At 41.2% G+C, this 20,073-nt stretch overlaps 1 protein-coding gene across 1 annotated transcript in view; it reads right to left on the bottom strand.

Moving 5' to 3' along the window:
- The window catches only part of MYO6 (myosin VI), a 171,138-nt gene extending 154,954 nt beyond the window's left edge, over nucleotides 1–16,184 (bottom strand). The window contains 1 exon segment of the mRNA XM_017881129.1: nucleotides 16,053–16,184. The gene's annotated coding sequence lies outside the window, so the exon portion shown is untranslated.
- Nucleotides 16,185–20,073: the final 3,889 nt, after the last annotated feature.

Below are 20,073 nucleotides of genomic sequence, written 5' to 3'. Positions count from 1 at the left end.
TTTTTTTTTTTTTTTTTTTTTTTGCACCCGGCCAAACCTTCAAGTCTTTTAAGCCCTCTAAACCAGTTTCCTCAAGTTCTTGTATGGAATTGGAATTAAATTAACTCTAGGATAATGTCCAATTCTAACATTCTAGGTTTCTACCTATCTAGTATTCATGAAACCTGAACACATTCACAACTCAGGAGGACAATTATTCAGACCAGCAGTTCTCTTTATGTATAGCCAATGGACCCTTTCAGAGGGTAAAAAAGGTCACAACTATTTTCATAATAATACTGAGACATTTGTCTTTTTCACTGTGGTTACATTTGCACTAGTATCAAGGCAGTGGCACCAAAACATACCAGTAGTCACTGTACTTAAAGTTATAATGATAAAATTTGAGCCTTCAAGTGAAAAGCACAAAAGTAGACCTTCTATCTGCCCCCGTGGCTATAAAAGCCTTCCAATAATTAAAGAAGTTTATACTAAGAATATAATTTTTGGCCAGGCATGGTGGCTCAAGCCTGTAATCCCAGCACTTTAGGAGGCCGAGGTGGGCGGATCACGAGGTCAGGAGATCGAGACCATCCTGGCTAACATGGTGAAACCCCGTCTCTATCAAAAATACAAAAAATTAGCTGGGCGTGGTGGTGGGCCCCTGTAGTCCCAGCTACTCAGGAAGCTGAGGTAGGAGAATAGTGTGAACCCGGGAGGCGGAGCTTGCAGTGAGTCGAGATCGCGCCACTGCACTCCAGCCTGGGCGACAGAGCAAGACTCCGTCTCAAAAAAAAAAAAAAGAATGTAATTGTTTGATATCATCTAAATTTGAAAGATCTGCTAATTTTTGTATTTTTAGTAGAGACAGGGTTTTACCATGTTGGCCAGGCTGGTCTTGAACTCATGGCCTCAAGTGATCTGCCTGCCTCAGCCTCTGAAAGTGCCTGGCCTAGATCAAATCATTTTAAAATTTCTAATACAGTGAATATTAATAGATATAATCCACATAAACAAAATCTTTATGTGGTCTTCAGTAATTTTTAAATGTGTAAAAATGTCCTGAGATCTGAGATCCACTGATCAAACAAAACCTTACAAAGCCTCTTGCTAGGCAGTTTATACCCTCTAGTAATTCACAATCTAGTTAGAGTAGACAAGAATGAAGGAAGATACACATACATCACATAACCTCTGATGTACATTATAATACCAGTATAATCCCAAATAGTAAATTTGTGGTGGCTACTTTCAAAGATTTAATTCAAGCAGGTACTGAAAGATGGGTAAGAATGACTAAAGAAAAGTGCACTCCAGACAAAGGGTTTGTTTGAACAAGACTAATGAGAAAGGAGAATGGAGACATGTTTGGGGAAGAGGCCAACAGGGCTAGAGCGAAGGAGAATGGCAGAGTGTGATGAGTGCTATAGTGAAAAAGTGGGCCAAGATTAGGTCACGAAGGACTTTGAATCACACAATAAGAGTTTAGAGACCAGCCATGGTGGCCCACATCCATAATTCCAGCACTTTGGGAAGCTGAGGTGGAGGATCACTTGAGCCCAGGAGTTCGAGGCTGCCATGATCTATAATAGTGCAAATGCAGTCCAGCCTGGATGAGAGTGAGACTCTATCTCTAAAAAACAAAAAAAGAAATAGCTGAAGAGGCTGGAAAAGAATAATGCTCTAAATGAGGCCACTGGATCTATTAATTAGGTTACAAAGTAGTCACTGTTGAGCGTTTACAGACAGAGCACAAATCACAATGAGTCTGGGATCAAGACCTCATTAGCATTATATTAACTACAGGAAACAAATATTTTACCCAGGGTTACACAAAAATGTTTTTCCAAAGAATAGTTTGTCTTTCAACTATAAATTTTAAGTTATCGCTCTAAAATTTTTTATTTTCAGATAATTTATTTCAGAATTATAAAATACTGATTCTAGCACTTAAGTAGAACTCTAGCATTTACCTAATGAATTTTACAACAAAATAATATACTATGGTGTTACATACTGAACCTCAACCTACTGCTCAAAAGAATATTATTCTTACTGTAGATAAGCCTACCAAAGTACATTTTAGTGCAAATCCAACAAGTGACATTTATTCAAGGAAAAAAATTATTATTCAATCCTTTTTTGTTAGTAATATGAAGTACAATGTAAGATCAAATTTCATTTTGGCATGTTTATATCACTAGAACTATGTTTATGCAAAAGTAATATGTGAAAAATCCATATTTTATTAATATAATCTAGAAAAGCAATCACTTGTTTTATACAAAGATTCTTCTCTTTACAAAAGAAATTATCACTGAGATCCTTTAAATACGAAGCTTTCCCAGAATAATAAAAAAATTATGCCGGGCACAGTGGCTCACACCTGTATCCCAGCACTTTAGGAGGCCAAGGGGGGAGGATCATGAGGTTAGGAGTTCAAGACCAGCCTGGCCAAGATGGTGAAATCCCGTCTCTACTAAAAAAATACAAAAATTAGCCAGGTGTGGGGCAGGTGCCTATAATCCCAGCTGCTCAGGAGGCTGAGGCAGGAGAATCGCTTGATCTCGGAGGGTCGAGGTTGCAGTGAGTCGAGATCACGCCACTGCACTCCAGCCTGGGCAACAGAGTAAAACTCCATCTCAAAAATAAAAAAAAATAAAATAAATAAATTACAGGTCAGATGCAGTGGCTCACGCCTATAATCCCAGCATTTTAGAAGGCCAAGGCAGGAGGATCACTTGAGGCCAGGAGTTCAAGACCAGCCTGGGCAACACAGTAAGATCCCCGTCTCTTCAAAAAAAAAAAAAAAAATTTAAATTTAAATTCAATTCATTATTTAATTTACACAAAACTTTACAGCAATACATTTGCCTAAAGCACATACATCAAGTATATAATTATAACAGGTATATAACTAAAACAGGTAGTTGTTAAGAGATTTAAAAGACAAGAGCTGTAGACAATGGCTTAGATTTGGGTCTAGGAGTTCTCCCCTCTCTCATCCACTGGCAGGGGAGGCTGGAGCCCTGTGTAGAGCAGAAATCTGAGAGTGAGTCTGGCTCAGAAGGAAAGTGGGTATCACAGAAGAACTGTCTCCCCTGGACTTGAAAGTGGGCCATAGATGCACGATTGTCACCATTTTACTATTCTTTGTGTAGGCAGATAAAAACAGAACAGATTAACCCTTAAGGGATTTTCAAAGCTCTGAGTGTTTAAAAGAGCATACAGAAAAAGTGAGCTTAGAATTCTAAATGGAGCACAGACTCTGGAGCCAGACCATCTGAAAGCATCTTTTGACTCTACTCCTTACTACTTCTATCACCTTCTCAAATCACTTAGACCTCAGCTCTCTCAGCTATAAAATGGGATAATAAGAATAGTCACCTCATAGGGTCAATGTGAGAATTAAATGAGAAAATAACTGCAAAACACTCAAAGAGACGGTATATAATTGGCCCTCAAGAATTCTTATAATCATGGCCAGGCGCAGGGGCTCACGCCTGTAATCCCAGCACTTTGGGAGGCCGAGGTGGGCAGATCATGAGGTCAGGATATTGAGACCATCCTGGCTAACACAGTGAAACCCCATCTCTACTAAAAATACAAAAACAAAATTAGCTGGGCATGGCGGCGGGCGCCTGTAGTCCCAGGTACTCGGGAGGCTGATGCAGGAGAATGGCGTGAACCTGGGAGGTGGAGCTTGCAGTGAGTTGAGATTGCACCACTGCAGTCCAGCCTGGGAGACAGAGTGAGACTCCATCTCAAAAAGAAAAAAATTGTTATAATTATACTGTGCTAGGATGATTTTAGATCACTCATTCAGTCCATCATTACAATATACTGCTACCCCAACCCATCTGACATAAACCTTTCACTGTTCAATCATGCTGACCTACTCTGTTGTCCACATGTTCTGAAAATACTCATCTATATCAGTGTTATATACTAAACAGCAGAAACCTAGAAAACAGGATCAAAGTCCATGATACTCTGGGCCAGTTCCAGAAACACATCTTTAATAAATAATAGCTCTCTGTATACAGTTGCACATCTGGCAAAAAGGGGGAAAAAATGTGTGTGTGTATGTGTGCGTGTGTGTGTGTGTGTGTTTTAACAGCCCATTTGCTAACATACTAGCATCACTGTATGCAGCCACCAGGCTATCTCCATTTTTACTAATGACTTACTAAATCACCAAATTGGTTTATAAATTCCTAACTTATCCTCACTTTCCTTCAAAAAAAAAAAAAAAAAAAGGCTTATTAGTAGAATGCATCCCCATAAAATATAACATTAAATTCTGATTGAAATAAGTACTTTCTGGTTGCTAAAACATCTGTCGTGACAGCTGGTCATATGGTCAAACTCATTCAATTTCCATCCTTTTCCCTCCTCCCATACATGAAAGAAAATCTTTCTTTAACATAAACCTCTTTAATTAGCTATTTGAATACGTGATGACTAGTTTTTCACTTTACATTCATCTGTTTTCTCCATCATCTCAGTGGCCAATACAAGCCACGGTTTTGTTCGAAACATCAAGCACAAGAATAATAAATACATAAAGTATTTTCTTCATTCTTCTCATCTTAAAGATCAACCATGATGAACGAGAGCAGAGAAACTAATACATTCCTCTTCAAAACACACACAGGTTCTTTGTTCTTCCCCCAGATACTAAGACCAAAAGGATAACAGACAGCAAATCATGCCCACAAACCAAAACACAGCTGGTTCATCTAATTTTAGAAAAAAAATAACAAGGAAGAAGAGAAAAGTTCTTTCTGGAATAACTCAATCCTCAAATCAAAGAAATTCAAAGAATACAACATGGAAAAACTAAGAGCCTCAAATATCTCCTGCGGGATACTAATTCCATCAATGTCAAATCCAGATAAACAATATGTTTTTAGAAGATTCCACAAAAGTCTGAAATACCCCCTTTAAAAAAAAAAAAAAAGCCCACTTACAGAGAAAATATCTAAATGGTTGGTTTCTAATCACAGGTGTACAGGTCTTATTCAGTTGATTCCAAACCTGTTTCTCATTTTCACCATACGCTTTAAAAAAGACAAGCTGGGAAACACATTTGTTTGTTTTTTTAACTCAGTTATAACATTTATATCCAGAAATATACTTTATTTATATGCTAAATTCTCACAGCCAGATGTTTATTAATTTGCTCAACCCTGCACAATATGGCTCTTCCTTTTCTGGAGGTCATGAACAAGGCCCTCTTTAGCTGCTGCTTAATCTGAGTAAGATCTTGTACTTCTTTTTAACTGGAATCCTCAAGAGAAGAAAGAAAATATAAGTCATAATCTCATTGTTTTGGGGGGAGTATTACTTATATCCCTAGAATCGTTCATACCATCTCTTTAAGAAGAGAAAACATTTTCTTTAGTAACCCCTAAGGAATCTATCCGAAATAAAGAGCACAAACTTTTCGCCAGAACTAAGATTAACTAGGTAAAATCGGCATTAGCAAAATATCAGCTACTGCATGATAACAGCAAATTGCAACAGATTTATACAGAAATTTAATGTGTCCTCAAAAGGACTTCGGAAGGATGAACAACTATTTCCCAACAGTCTTGTTTCCATTAACTATTACCATATCAACACTATGTTCTAGTGTTCTTGTTGTCAAAAAAAATCCAGGTGAATACGAAGTATAAATACCAGAAAAGCAAAAGACTTATTGCCAAAATATTTTTAATTTAGTCACTAAAGATTTTTAGTGAATGAAACATGTATTCCACTAAACCAGGACTGCCTAGTGAAGAAAATTTCAGAAAACCTCAGCAAAGTGTAACAATGTATTAACAGAAGTGCTTTGTGTTAACAGACCTAGATTATGTTTCTTGTTGGGTTATATGGATCATCAAAAGTTCCTAAAATAATTGTTCGGTTAAATGAGAAAGTGATTAAACTATTTCTCAAAGCATGTATAAAACAATTAGTCCCAAGCATTTTGCAGATGTATCACAATGCTACAAGTTTTTTTAAATGTACCAAGGAAATGCTACAAATCCCGAAAAGTTCTAAATAATGTCCTAGTTAATCTCCATTTGCTCCCTTACATCCTCAATTCCTTCTCTGCTCTTGCACTGGAAGAATGAGCCTTAAAAAAAAAAATCATTTGGGCTCCCCAGCTGGGTTCTAGTAAAGTAAGTCACTGGTGGAGACTTGGAGGAAGAGGGAGGAGAGATCAGGGAACCTCCCTTCATGCCCCTCCTGCTTCAAAACCGCAGCTCCCTCTAGCCCTCCTCCACAATGCCAGCTTTCTGCTCTGGTAATTTCTGAAGAACTAGGAGTTTCTTACTGTTTCTAATCCCTGAGCACTTAACCACACTTGTTTGTTCTCTAACCTCTGCAAATAGCCTCTTCACGTGAACCATTGAGGTAAAATCTCTTTCCTTTTGGGACTTTGCCTGATAAGACTAACAATACCAAGTCTGATTATTCAACAGCACACTATCTTAAGAAATCTAAGTTTTTAACAGTTTTTAAGATCTATAGAAACAGCCAGGCACTGTGGCTCACTCCTGTAATCCCAGCACTTTGGGAGAGTGAGGCGGGTGGATCAGCTGAGGTCAGGAGATTGAGACCAGCCTGGCCAACATGGTGAAACCCCGTCTCCATTAAAACTACAAAAATTAGCTGGGCATGGTGGCACATGCCTGTAATTCCAGCTACTCAGGAGGCTGAGGCAGGAGAATCACTTGAACCTGGGAGGGGGAGACTGCAGTGAGCTGAGATCATGCCACTGCACTCCAGCCTGGGCAACAGGGTGAGACTCCATCTCAAAAAAAAATTTAAAAAAAGATCTACACAAACATGTATTTATATATTTTACTATATGTATAATTATTAAAAATTAACAATTCTTAACTAACACAACTAATCACCTCCAAATGAAGCTAGTTAAAAAGCTCAGGCCAGGTGCAGAGGCTCACACCTGTAATCCCAACACTTTGGGAGGCCAAGGCGGGCGGATCATGAGATCAGGAGATCGAGACCATCCTGGCTAACACAGTGAAACCCTGTCCCTATTAAAAATAAGAAAAATTAGCTGGGCGTGGTGGCAGGCGCCTGTAGTCCCAGCTACTCGGGGGGCTGAGGCAGGAGAATAGCGTGAACCCAGGAAGCGGAGCTTGCAGACAGCCAAGATCACGCCACTGCACTTCAGTCTGGGTGACAGAGCAAGACTCCATCTCAAAAAAAAAAAAAAAAAAAAAAAAAAGCTGAAACAGTCACTACAATTTAATTTAGGTGCGAAATTTAACACTGCATTGTCTTCTCCATATAAATGCTATAAGCCCCAAATAAGCTTAAAAAAAAAAGTCAATGGGCTGGGCTCACACCTGTAATCCCAGCACTTTGGGAGGCCGAGACAGGCGGATCACGAGGTCAGGAGATTGAGACCATCCTGGCTAACATGCTGAAACCCCATCTCTACTAAAAATACAAAAAAAATTAGCCAGCGGTAGTGGTGGGCACCTGTAGTCCCAGATACTTGGGAGGCTGAGGCAGGAGAATGGCGTGAACCCAGGAGTTGGAGCTTGCAGTGAGCCGAGATTGCACCACCACACTCCATCTCAAAAAAAAAAAAAAAAAGTCAATGAAGAGATTCTGGTAACATATTTCACTTCCCTCTACCACACACTGCCTGGTTAACCCAAACAAATTGTTGTTATTCTTGTTGAAGCCTTCCCTAACCATAAGATAAAGAAAAAGTTTAAGCCAGTAGTTCTCTAATTCCAGTGTGCACATAAATCAAAAGGGAAGCTTGCAAACATAGTGAAACCCTGTGTCTACTAAAAATACAAAAATTGGCTGGGCATGGTGGCATGTGCCTGTAGTCCCAGCTACTCGGGAGGCTGAGGCAGGAGAATTATTTGAACCCAGGAGGCGGAGGGTGTGGTGAGCCAAGATCGTGCCACTGCACTCCAGCCTGGGCAACAGAACGAGTTTCCATCTCCAAAAAAAAGAAAGCCAACTTCAAGATTCCAACCAAATCACTAATATATTGCTTTTCTTGCTTTTGTTTGAAAATTCCACATTAAATATGGCCAAAAAAAAAAAAAACAGTAACAACAATAATAATGAATGCACAATATGTGCTAGCCAGTGTGATCTGTGTTTTACATGTATTATTATTTAATTCAATCCTCACAAGAACCACACCAGGTAGGTAATATTGTTACTTCCATTTACAGATGATAAAACTGAAGCCCAGATAAATGAAATAATTTGACCAAGTTAATAAATGACAGGATTGCCTCAGGTCTGCCTATCCTCTTACCCAGGAGCTGGACAAGAAAGCATTGTGCTTAAATGCAACTCTGGAGCCCCAGGGCTGTCAGAGAGAGGATTAAGCCTGACAACCAAGTAGTCAGGCAAGTAATACTCTCCCATCTCCTCCCAACCCCAATTCCCACCCCTCACCCAACAAGCTATCCTGACTCCCCACACCTATCACTCCCACCTCCGTGACGTGTCACACATCCTAATAGAACATCAGAAGTCTGTCTCTATGTGTGTGTGTGTGTATACATATATATACACACACACATAAGTACCCTTCCACATTAGTATCTACTACATGCTTAGACCTAACAGAGACCCAAATTCCAGCACCACCAAATAAGCCTGAGGAAATTTAACAGCTCTGCCCCTCAGTTTCCTAATCTGTAAAATGAAGGTCATAACACCAACACCACTGAGGTGACAGTGATTGAGCTAATGTATACAAAAGTACTCACTTGGCATAGTATCTAACATGGTAGTAAAAGCTCAATAAACAATAGCTGCTATCGGCCAGGCACGATGGCTCACACCTGTAATCTCAGCAGTTTGGGAGGCCAAGATGGGCAGATCACCTCAAGTTCAAGACCAGCCTGGCCAACATGGTGAAACCCCATCTCTACTAAAAATACAAAAATTAGCCGGGCATGGTCACGAGCACCTGTAATCCCAGCTACTTGGGAGGCTGAGGCAGGAGAATCTCTTGAACCCAGGAGGTGGAGGTGGCAGTGAGCCAAGATCGCACCACTGCACTTCAGCCTGGGTGACAGAGCAAGTCTCTGTCTCAAAAAAAGAAAAAACAATAGCTGCTATTAAAATTATACTTTGCTAACCTCTTCTCTTACAACACCAACATATCAATCCTACTCCCATTTATTTTTTGCTTGCATGTTGTTGGTTTTTTTGAGACAGAATGTGGCTACGTTGCCTAGGCTGGCCTGGAACACCTGGGCTCAAGCATTCCTCCCGCCTTAGCCTCCTGAGTAGCTGGGACTACAGGCACGCATCACCGTGTTCAACTCTAGTTCCCACTTATTTTATCTCACTTTTCTTTGCTGAAAGTGTGACAAATGATGGAACATACATTTATCAAAGCAGGTTGGTAACAGTGCCATAACCCAATAGTCTGGGAGTCTTTGACAGACAGGTTAGGAGTAGAATATTCCAGAGCAAATAAGTCATGCAGTAGCCCTCAAATTGCACCACTCTGACAACTGTCTATTTCCCAACTTTAGGGTCAGCCCTGTTGATTACATCCTAGTATGAAGAGTCTATAATTAACTTAACTCAAAACAACAATAAAACGTCAGTACAGGGGCTTGGTCTTAATTTAATCACTGTATCCCTAGCACTTAGAATAGTGCCTGGTCCGTGGTAGACACTCAAGTATGTTGTATATAAACGAAGACATAAAGGAACCAACACAGACACACACACACAGTTCTTTAGTGAGTCTTTACAACAACAGTTGTAACTATCAGATCACTACCAATGCACAAAGTAACAAAAGTTATTTTCGAAATTCCCCCAGAACATTTTTCTCCTTCCTTTTAACTAACTGTTGGTTTTCTTTAAAAATTCTCCAACTAGAACAGCTAATTACCAATTTCAGTCTAGCAATCTATTAAAAATGTTAAAGTAGTTCCATAATGATGCATCATGCTCATCTTCTACCTTCCATTAAAAAAAATAACCTGTAACAATTTAACAATCACCATTTTAGTGACCCTAAGTTTTAAGAACTTCCTGAACCACCTGACTTGAAGCCATAAGGTGAGGTTAAATACATAAGCAATAGGGGGAAAGGGGAGGACTTACTACTTTGGGACTACACAGAGAATCAATGCTTCTAAGTAGCCACACTGACCTTGAACAAGTTACTTAATTTTAAGTAATGTATTTATTTATTTAGAGACGGGATCTTGCTCTGTCACCTAGACTGGAGTGCAGTGGTGCAATCACGGCTCACTACAGCCTTGACCTATCAGGCTCAAGAGACCCTCCCACCTCAGCCTCCTACATAGCTAGGACTATAGGCGTGCACCACCACACCCAGCTAATTTTTGTATAATATTTTTTTGTGAAAGGGTTTCACCTCCAGGCTGTTCTCAAACTCCTGGGCTAAAGTGATCCTCCCACCTGAGCCTCCCAAAGTGCTGGGATTACCAGCGTGAGCCACCACAAGCAGTCAGTATTTTTAATTTTTTGAGTTTCCATTTCCTCACCTATAGAAAAGGAATAAATTTACTAAATCTACTTCATTGAGTTGTTTTAAGGACCAAATGCATATACAATTATATTAAAGCAATAAAATGCCATATGAATATGTTAATAGCTTTTGACATATATGTCTTTGGATTTTAAATGGATGATTTCTATTTATTTTTTCCTGTCTCTGCAACTCTTCCCATTTCCTGAATCCAAAGATATGCCAGGACAGGGAGGAATCAGTTCACACTTGACATATCTAAAACAGTGGGCCCTCAGTAAATATTTGTTGAAAAAGGTGTTCATCCACATATATTAGAAATCAAAAAATTCTGCCACACAAAATATATTACTTTGTAAAGGTTAGGCAGCGGCTTACTTTCTTTTTTTTTTTTTTTTTTTTTGATATAGAGTCTCACTCAATCGCCCAGGCTGGATTGCAGTGGCACAATCTCAGCACACTGCAACTTCCACCTGCCAGGTTCAAGTGATTCTCGTGCCTTAGCCTCCCGAGTAGCTGGGATTACAGGCACCCACCACCATACCCAGCTAATTTTTGTATTTTTAGCAGAGATGGGTTTCACCATGTTGCCCAGGCTGCTCTCAACTCCTGACCTCAGGTGATCTGCCCACCTTGCCCTCTCAAAATGCTGGGATGACAGGTGTGAACCACCGTGCCTCAGCCAGGTTATTTTCAAATAAAATAACAAATGACCTAACATACTCAAAAGATGACTGTGTTTTTGTAGGAGTTTCCTTTGTGCACATTACTCAGCTTGATATTTACCCCATGTGAATATACACTGAAGGAATGTGCTTCGGTGTTTTGGTTTCACTTGAGACATGCCTTCTGTATAAAAAATTATTTCCTCTCTCTTTAGCACCAGCAAGATTTCTAAAGATGCCAGATTTCTTCTTTAGGTTTTACTTTCTATGCTTCAGTACTCACAGAGAAAACTTTCGGTGGACTTATGGTAATTTCTCAAACCATTATGTCATTCGTACATTAATAAGAAAAATAAGCTAATTTTTGAAAACAGTAACTAGAAAGACACTGCAAAATATTTACAGATTCCAGTCCACTCAGATTTGTCAAATAAATCAGAACCATTTTAAATGCAAAAGATCCTGGTTCCTCTGAACATTATATAATGCCAGCAAGGCATGGTAGCTCATGCCTGTAATCCCAGTACTCTGGGAGTCCGAGACAGCACATCATCTGAGCTGAGGAGTTCAAGACCAGCCTGGGCAACATGGCAAATCCCCTGTCTACCAGAAATACAAAAAAGTTAGCCAGGTATGGTGACATATACCTGTGGTCCCAGCTACTCGGGAGACTGAGGTGGGAGTGTCACTTGAGCCTGGGAGATGGAAGCTGCAGTAAGCCGAGATCATGCCACTGCACTCCAACCTGGATGACAGAATGAGACCCTGTCTCCAAAAAAAAAAAATATATATACACACACACACACACACACACACGCGCGCGCGCGCACCATTTCCTGAATCCAAAGATATGCCAGGACAGGGAGGAATCATTTCACACTTGACATATCTAAAACACAGTGGGCCCTCAGTAAATATTTGTTGAAAAAGACATTCATCCATCTTTTTGGTCTTTGAGGACAAGACCATTAGCCCAGAAAATTATTTTGTAGATCAAGCCCCTCAATCTGTGATCTGTCCAATTATGGTAGATGCCTAATAAATATATAGATTATATATACACACATATATATATAATGCCTCCAAAAGAGAACTTAAGCTTATTTAACTCTAGTTCTTGATGTGGATGTCACAGATCATCCATTACCAATTTATATTAGTAATATTACTAATTTATATTAGGTGGTGGTTTCATATTTATACTTGAATATGAATATCCTTGAGATGAAAAATTCCTAATAGTTCAAGGCAAATAATGAAAAAACTCGTAATGGTAGCCACCCAACTGAGCCTTCCTACCTTGCTTCTGCTCATTTACCCAACTACACCCTACTGCTGAAACGCATGATTCCTAGTTTGCTACAAAAAAATGGACTTTACATGCTCATTTTTGTCATTTATGTCTATTGCAGCTCAAGGGATATTCCACAGACCATAGAAAAGATTTGTCCTAATAGTTTCTAAGTGACAATTTAATCATAATCTAAAACAAGTCCCCTCTCAAGATTAGAGAATTAATTACATAATATTTAAAGGATAGCTGCTGCATTTATGGGCAATAATCTATCTTTTTCATTAGGGGAAAATTTTACAGTTCTATCCTAACCAGGAACATTACAATCTAATTCTAGTTCTTATAAACCTATCAAAGTTAAATGTGCACAATACATATAATGTTCTAGAACTAGACGAAAAATGAGAAGGCAGCAGCATCACTGTTCAAGGCTGTCAACTTGAGAATGAAGACACAAAAAGAGGATTCTAAATTAGTTCCAGAACTACATTCATGGCCTATCACATCTACTCCTGGATGCTTTTGTCAAACCTTGAATTACATTCTTTGACATAATACCAGTTTTGCCGGTTTAAACAGTCCACCAAGTGAACTGAAACTAAGGTAAATTGTTCTGGTGGAAAAAACACAGGCTTCGCGGCCAAATGACTCAGGTGTGAACCCAGACTTTGCCCTTCTGGAGCAAGCATTTAATTCTTTGAGCCTAGACTTCCTCATCTGTGTAAGGACAAGACCATGAGCCTAGAAAATTTTGTAGATCAAGCCCCTCAATCTGTGATCTGTCCAGTTATAGTAGATGCCTAATAAATGTGCAACAATCTGATAGTAGCAAAGGACCGGTTCACAAATTACCATGAAATATCTCATTACGGGGATCATAATTAAACTCTATGAGACTGCAATCCCAGCACTTTGGGAGGCCAAGGCAGAAAAATCACTTGAGCTCAGGAGTTTGAGACCAACCTGGCCAACATGGTGAAACCCCATCTCTACTAATAATACAAAAATTGGCCAGGTGTGGTGACGGGCACCTGTAATCTCAGCTACTCAGGAGGCTGAGGCAGGAGAATCAGTTGAACCCAGCATCCTGAGGTTACAGAGACCCGCAATCGTGCCACTGCACAGCCTGGGTGACAGGGCAAGACTCCAACTCAGAGGGGAAAAAAAAATGAATAAACTCTGAGATGTATTTAAGTTATAACACTTTTAAATATTTTATTTTTAGATAAGATATTTTAATATATAAAAATGAAAACTACACAGAGGTTAGTAAACTCTTCTTAAAACTGGTATTTTACATGTCAAAAATGGAGCCTCAACTATCAACAGAAAGTTAAAATGGGTTAGTTTTTTTCAAATGTTTGGATGTTTGTATCTATTCAAGCCTCACATGGTCAAAGTCTTTAAAACTTTCTAAAGAAAGCTACATTTTGGAACCCAGATACAGCCCGGTTGTCTAAACAATGGGCTACATGATACACCACAGACTCCAGGCAAAGTCACAACAGGATGAGAACAGAGCCTTCAGCCTCTCTCAGATTTCCTGGCCACTGTTATTTTAAAACTTGACCATGTAAACATAAACAGGGGAAAAAAACCATTTCAGATAATCCCTACTGGTTATGATTTATGATCTTTTCTTTTTAATACAATATTTAATTGCATTAATTTACATTAAATATTGTAATTGTTCACTACATTTTTCTTGCTCATGTTTCTGGGCACTAACCAAGAATACACATGTATACCATACATAGTTTTATATATTATACAGTTTTTAATCACGATCTTTCCTTAAATGTCATTCATACTTCTGTTACTGACATTTACAATGATTTCTGAAAACAAAATCATAACTTACAAAGATGAGAGAATGATAAACAGTATGTCACACACAAAAAAATACAAAAGTAGTGGGTAAATGTACATAAGATTAAAATGACTTCTGTTTACCAATGTGGATGCAATTCCTGAGTAACGTAAAATATTCAAAATGAGCTGTATATATAAAAGTCGGTGAGCTATTTTGAACGGCGGCATGGTTTCAAGCTCTGGCTATAGCCCACTTTGAAACATTTGTGGCGGTTTCTACAATTAAGGGCAAAAGGCACAAAGGTAATTTTTTCACTAAACATTCTCCAGTTTGAAAACCACAACTCAAGACATCTAGGAAATTCAGTTAATTTGTACAGAAATGCTGTTTTGCCGCCAACCTTTGTACCATGACCACTACCAGTCCAAGTTCAAGATTCACGTTTTATGGTGTGAAGATAAGTTTCAGCTAAACCTTAAGGGTGTTAATTTTTAGTCCAGGTGCGGGGGTTCACATCTGTAATCCCAGCATTTTGGGAGGCCGAGGCGAGTGGATCACCTGAGGTCAGGAGTTCGAGACCAGTCTGGCCAACATGGCAAAACCCCGTCTCTACTAAAAATACAAAAATTAGCTGAGCAGTGGCGTGAGCCTGCAGTCCCAGCCACTTGGGAAGCTGGGGCAGGACAATCGCTTGAACCCAGGAGGTGGAGGTTGCAGTGAGCCGACAGAGTGAGACTCTGACTCAAAAAAAATTAATTTTTAAAACTCTCAAATTCTGACTTTATTTAGACTGCCTCTATACCCCCAGAGCATTAAAAAAAAAAAAAAAAAAAAAACTCTTCTTTAGCCCCTACAGTCTATTAAGTTAGGGCAGTGCTCCTCATTTCTCACTAATACTTGTAAATCAGGATTTAAGCATCCCTCCACCACATCACTTCATGCCAGATAAGATGTAATGAATTTTTGGCCAGGCGCAGTGGCTCACGCCTGTAATCCCAGCACTTTGAAAGGCCGAGGCGGGTGGATCACGAGGTCAGGATTTCAAGACCTGCCTGGCCAAGATGGTGAAACCCCGTCTCTACTAAAAATACAAAAAAATTAGCCGGGCGTGGTGGTGGGCGCTTGTAATCCCAGTTACTCGGGAGGCTGTGGCAGAGAATTGCTTGAACCCGCGAGGTGGAGGTTGCAGTGAGCGGAGATCGCGCCACTGCACTCCAGCCTAGGCGACAGAGTGAGGCTCCGTCTCAAAAAAAAAAAAAGATGTAATGAATTTTTTAAACTGTGCGGAAATACTTTTAAACATGAATGTTCTAGTAATAACCCCATCAAATTATGTTCTACTTAAAATCCCAGAATTTGCGCATTTTAATCGTTTTCGGGAGTTTTTGGAAATTAACAAAAAAAGTTATTGTTCAGTAGCATATCCGTAAATTAACATACTCAAGGTGCTGGACCACCTAGAGACTAAGAATAAGGCTTTAGAAAGTTTCAATCTGGTCTCCTACATGATTAGACTATTAATGGTATCATTTGATCTTCACATCTCAGAACAAATTACGCTCTCCCTGCACTGAATTTTAAGCGTGTTTACAAAAGAGAAAATAAAACTATCACGGAGTGTCCAAGTCCGAGTTAGGCACCTGAGTGCTCTGCTTCTACCTGGGAGCCAGGGAAGAAACATAAAGGGACCTTGGTGATGAGAACCCATGAAAGGAGACTGTCTTTCGGTGGAAACGAGAACCACCCCCGCCCCACCGCTGCCCAGGGCCCACCCATCACCTGCTTCTCCCACCCGCGTCCTCAGGCAGTGAACAGAAGCGTCGGCCCCAGAGCTGCTCGAGGAGGCCCGGGAGCAAGGCCGGGCCGGGGACCGCGAGACCCCGGCGCCGACGTCTCGCAGCGGGGGCTCCGGGACACTCACCGGTGCGGGCGCGAAGGCAGGTGCGCGGCGGCAGGGCTACCTGTGCGGGTGAAGCTGGAGGGCGTGGTGAGAAGTGATGAGGGCCAGTGAAGAGGGCGACGACGGGGACGGGCACCAGGACTGGGCGGCGACAGCAGCTGGGCTGCGGCTGGCTTCCTGCTCGGACAGATCCCGAGTCGGTCTCCGCCCGCCGGCCGGCCCCGCCGAGTCCCCGCACTGGGCGTGCACGTCAGGCTACGTAGCGCCCGAGGGGGCGGGGGGCGGGACCGCGGGCGGCCGCCGGGCGCGCGCTCTGGGAGGGGCGCGCGCTCCTGCAGAGGGCGCGCGACCCCGGGGTCGCCCCGCCCGCGGCGCAGTGCCTCCGGGGCGGGGTAGGCGCCCTGCGGCGCGGGGAGGGATTGGCCCTGGACAAGCCTGGAGTTGTTCTTCCCAGAGCGAAACGGCTTCATTTGCCGCGGTAGTTGTTTCCAGACCCGGCAAAGCAGGTCCTCTCCGGCTGGATGCTGTGACTGTGCAGTCTGCCAACAGCGAGAATCAGTTCAAGCAGGGAGAAAGTTGTTCGGAGAGGGGGCGAGGAGTCCGGAGCTCCGCGCGGGGGACCCAGGAACCAGGTGTCCGCGCTTGGGCGGCAGCTAGGCTGCGTGGCGGTTGCGGCAAGAACCACTGTTCACTCGGCTCGGGATCGGGCCGGGCTGCCCTTCCTAAGGAGGAATCTTCCTGCACAACTAAGTTGCCATTCTGTCGTTGTAGGAGGGGGTTTGGGATGGGAATTTCGCACCTGTTTGCCTCTTCCCCCTCCCACCCTCGCCGCCGCATTCACTTTTTAGAGCCCCTACCTTCTCAGTCGTTTAAATGTTACTGTTTTATTAAGTGACATATCTGTTAGTCACCTTTTAAAATATGAAGTACCTATGCAAATTTGAATTATGTGGTGAAAAAACATCACCTTTACGATGAAAACAGCTTTTAAAGTAAGGAAATGACAATTGACTATAATGCTAAATGTATCCGCTGAAAAAAAGAGCCTACTTACACATGAGAATTACACGTTTTTCTCTAACATTTATATTTAGCGACTTGGAAACTTCTGGAAATCTAGAAGATTCTGGCAAGGAGACAAATTTCTGATACTTAAAGGCTCCACGGCTCTCTGGGTGGAGAAATTTAAAAACTAAGTTCTGATTAGATGTTTTAGCATTCAACTAAAACAATAAAATATTAAAAATAAAATAGGGAAGTAAGAAAGAGGAAGAGAAACAAAGAACGGAAATAATTTACAGCAATCTCAGAAATTTAATTCCAAATTGCCAGAAGGTAAGTCTTAAGTATATAAAACTAAATTTCAAAACAAACTGAAAAAAAGAGGGAGAAGATGAAGATGGCTGCCTCAGTTCACTGTTCTGACTCAATTTTGGATTTAATACTAAACTTCATTTGGCAAACCAATAGAAGTCAATACATTTTTTTTAATTTTCTTAAATTTTTTGTGGTGTTGTTGGTAAACACAGGGGCTTGCTATGTTGCCTAGGCTGGTCTTGAACCTTGGCCTCAAGTGATTCTCCCACCTTGGCCTCCCAAAGTGCTGGGATTACAAGTGTGAGCCACCACTTCTAGAGAAATCAATACATTTTAAAGATTTTTTGTAGCTAATGACTTCCGTGATTTTTTTTCTCTCCTTTGCCCCACACTTCCAATCCATTACTGAATGCCTTTGCTTCTGGCTCTATAATATCTCTCTAATGTATCAAATTCCTCTTTATAGCCATCACCATTATCTTGTTTCAGGCCACTATCATTTCAAGTATTGCATACTGCCTTAGTCACCTAACCACTTTACCAGGCCGCAGTTTTATCCCCTTCTAATCCAGTCTTTACAACGTCATCAGTTTGTCTTTTATGTACTCCACTATTTAAATTTCTGTAATGGCACTCTCTGACTCTTGATGTAAAGTCCAAACCACTTAAGATGTCTCGTAAGATCCTTCTTGATTTAGCCACCAGTCACAACTGGCTGTTTTTGTTTGCCTAACATAATGGGGATTTCCTTTTTTCCTCTTCTTTTTCTTTCTTTTCTTTTCTTTTTCTTTTAGAAAGAGTCTCCCTCTGTCTCCCAGGGTGGAGTGCACAGGTGTGATCTTGGCTCGCTGCAACCTCTGCCTCCGGGGTTCAAGTGATTCTCCTGCCTCAGCCTCCCAAGTAACTGCGACTATAGGCGGGCACTACCACACGCGGCTAATTTTTATGTTTTCAATACTGACAGGTTTTTGCCATGTTGGCCAGGCTGGTCTCGAACTCTTGACCTCAAGTGATCTGCCTGCCTTGGCCTCCCAAAGTGCTGGGATTACAGATGTGAACCACCACGCCCCCCGCTTTTCTTTTTGAGACAGGGCCTTGCTCTATCACCCAGTCTGGGGTGCAGTGGTGCAATCATAGTTCACTATAACCTCAACCTCCTGGGCTCAATGAATCTTCCCACCTCAGCCACCTGAAGAGCTAGGACTATAGGCACATGCCACCATGCCAGGCAGTGTTTGTATTTTTTATTTTTTTATAGAGACAGGGATCTTCTGTGTTGCCTAGGCTGATTTTGAACTCCTGGACCCAAGCGATCCTCCTGCCTTGGCCTCCCAAAGCACTGTGATTACAGGTGTGAGCCACTGTGCCTGACCATGTTTTTTTCTTCTAATTGAATGTGAATGCGTTTTCATTGGTTATGAGGTCCCCAATTCATTGTGGTCCAAAACTCACACAGCTGTCTGTCTTAAACCAGGCTTCCTCACACAGTGTTACCTGCCTGTCTTTGGAATGACCTTGCATCCAGTATCGTAGTCTCATTTCTAGTCTCATTACCTCTCCAGTCTCATTTCTACCCACTGCCTTTCTCTATTTCTTGTCCTTTATATTCAGGCCATTCTGAAGTACTTATGTGTCCCAGAACAGACAGCTATGCTATTTATTACATTGGAGCATTGCCAAGCTAAATCCAATTAATCCTTCAGAACAAAGCCTATTTGTTCCCTCCAAGAAGTTTTCCCTAAACCCCCTTAGTGCAAATCCTAGGTGCTTTTTGGTGCTGTTTCCCATTTCTCACTTAACACCCATTGCACATACCTCTTCAAACACATATTTCACTATTGCTACTTAAGTTTACTTGTAAGTGTCCTCCAACTGGACTGTAAAACTCCTTAAGGTCATAGTGAGGGACTTAATCTTTGCATCCCTAATGCCAGGCAGAGTGGCTTTCACATGGTAGTCACTCATTAAGCAGTGCCTACCATTAGTATTACTATTGAATACATGGGACAGATGGATGAACAACTGGCAAGAGAGTTGACACTTGTAAGAAACTGCATGCACTGGCAGGGCTCTGTCACTTATGCCTGTAATCCCAGCACTTTGGGAGGCCAAGGTGGGCAGATCACTTGAGCCCAGAGTTTGAGCATGGTGAAACCCCATCTCTACAAAAAAAAAAAAAAAAAAAAATACAGAAAATTAGGTGGGCTTGTATTCCTAGCTACCCAGGAGGCTGAGGTGGGAGGATCCTTTGAGCCTGGCTTAGGGTTGAGACTGCAGGGAACCATGATCGCACCACTGTACTCCAGCCTGGGTAACAGAGACCCTGTCTCAAGAAAAATTGCACGTGCTGTCGTTAAGCATGATGGATATAACTCATCTTATTTGTCGCAAAAACTTAACAAGTGATTCCATATCTCTACAGTCATGCATCACATAATCATGGGGATACATTCTGAGAAATTCATCATTGGATGATTTTGTCTTTGTGTGAACATCATAGAATGGACTTACACAAACCTAGATAGTATAACCTACTCTCTGGGCTATATAGTATAGCCTACTGCTCCTGGACTAAAAACCTGT

The sequence above is a fragment of the Rhinopithecus bieti genome, unplaced genomic scaffold, assembly GCF_001698545.2.
Source record: "Rhinopithecus bieti isolate Rb0 unplaced genomic scaffold, ASM169854v2 scaffold_12476, whole genome shotgun sequence".
NCBI lineage: Eukaryota > Metazoa > Chordata > Mammalia > Primates > Cercopithecidae > Rhinopithecus > Rhinopithecus bieti.
The sequence above is the reverse complement of the archived record's forward strand: the minus strand, read 5'-3'. Positions and strand labels throughout refer to the sequence as shown.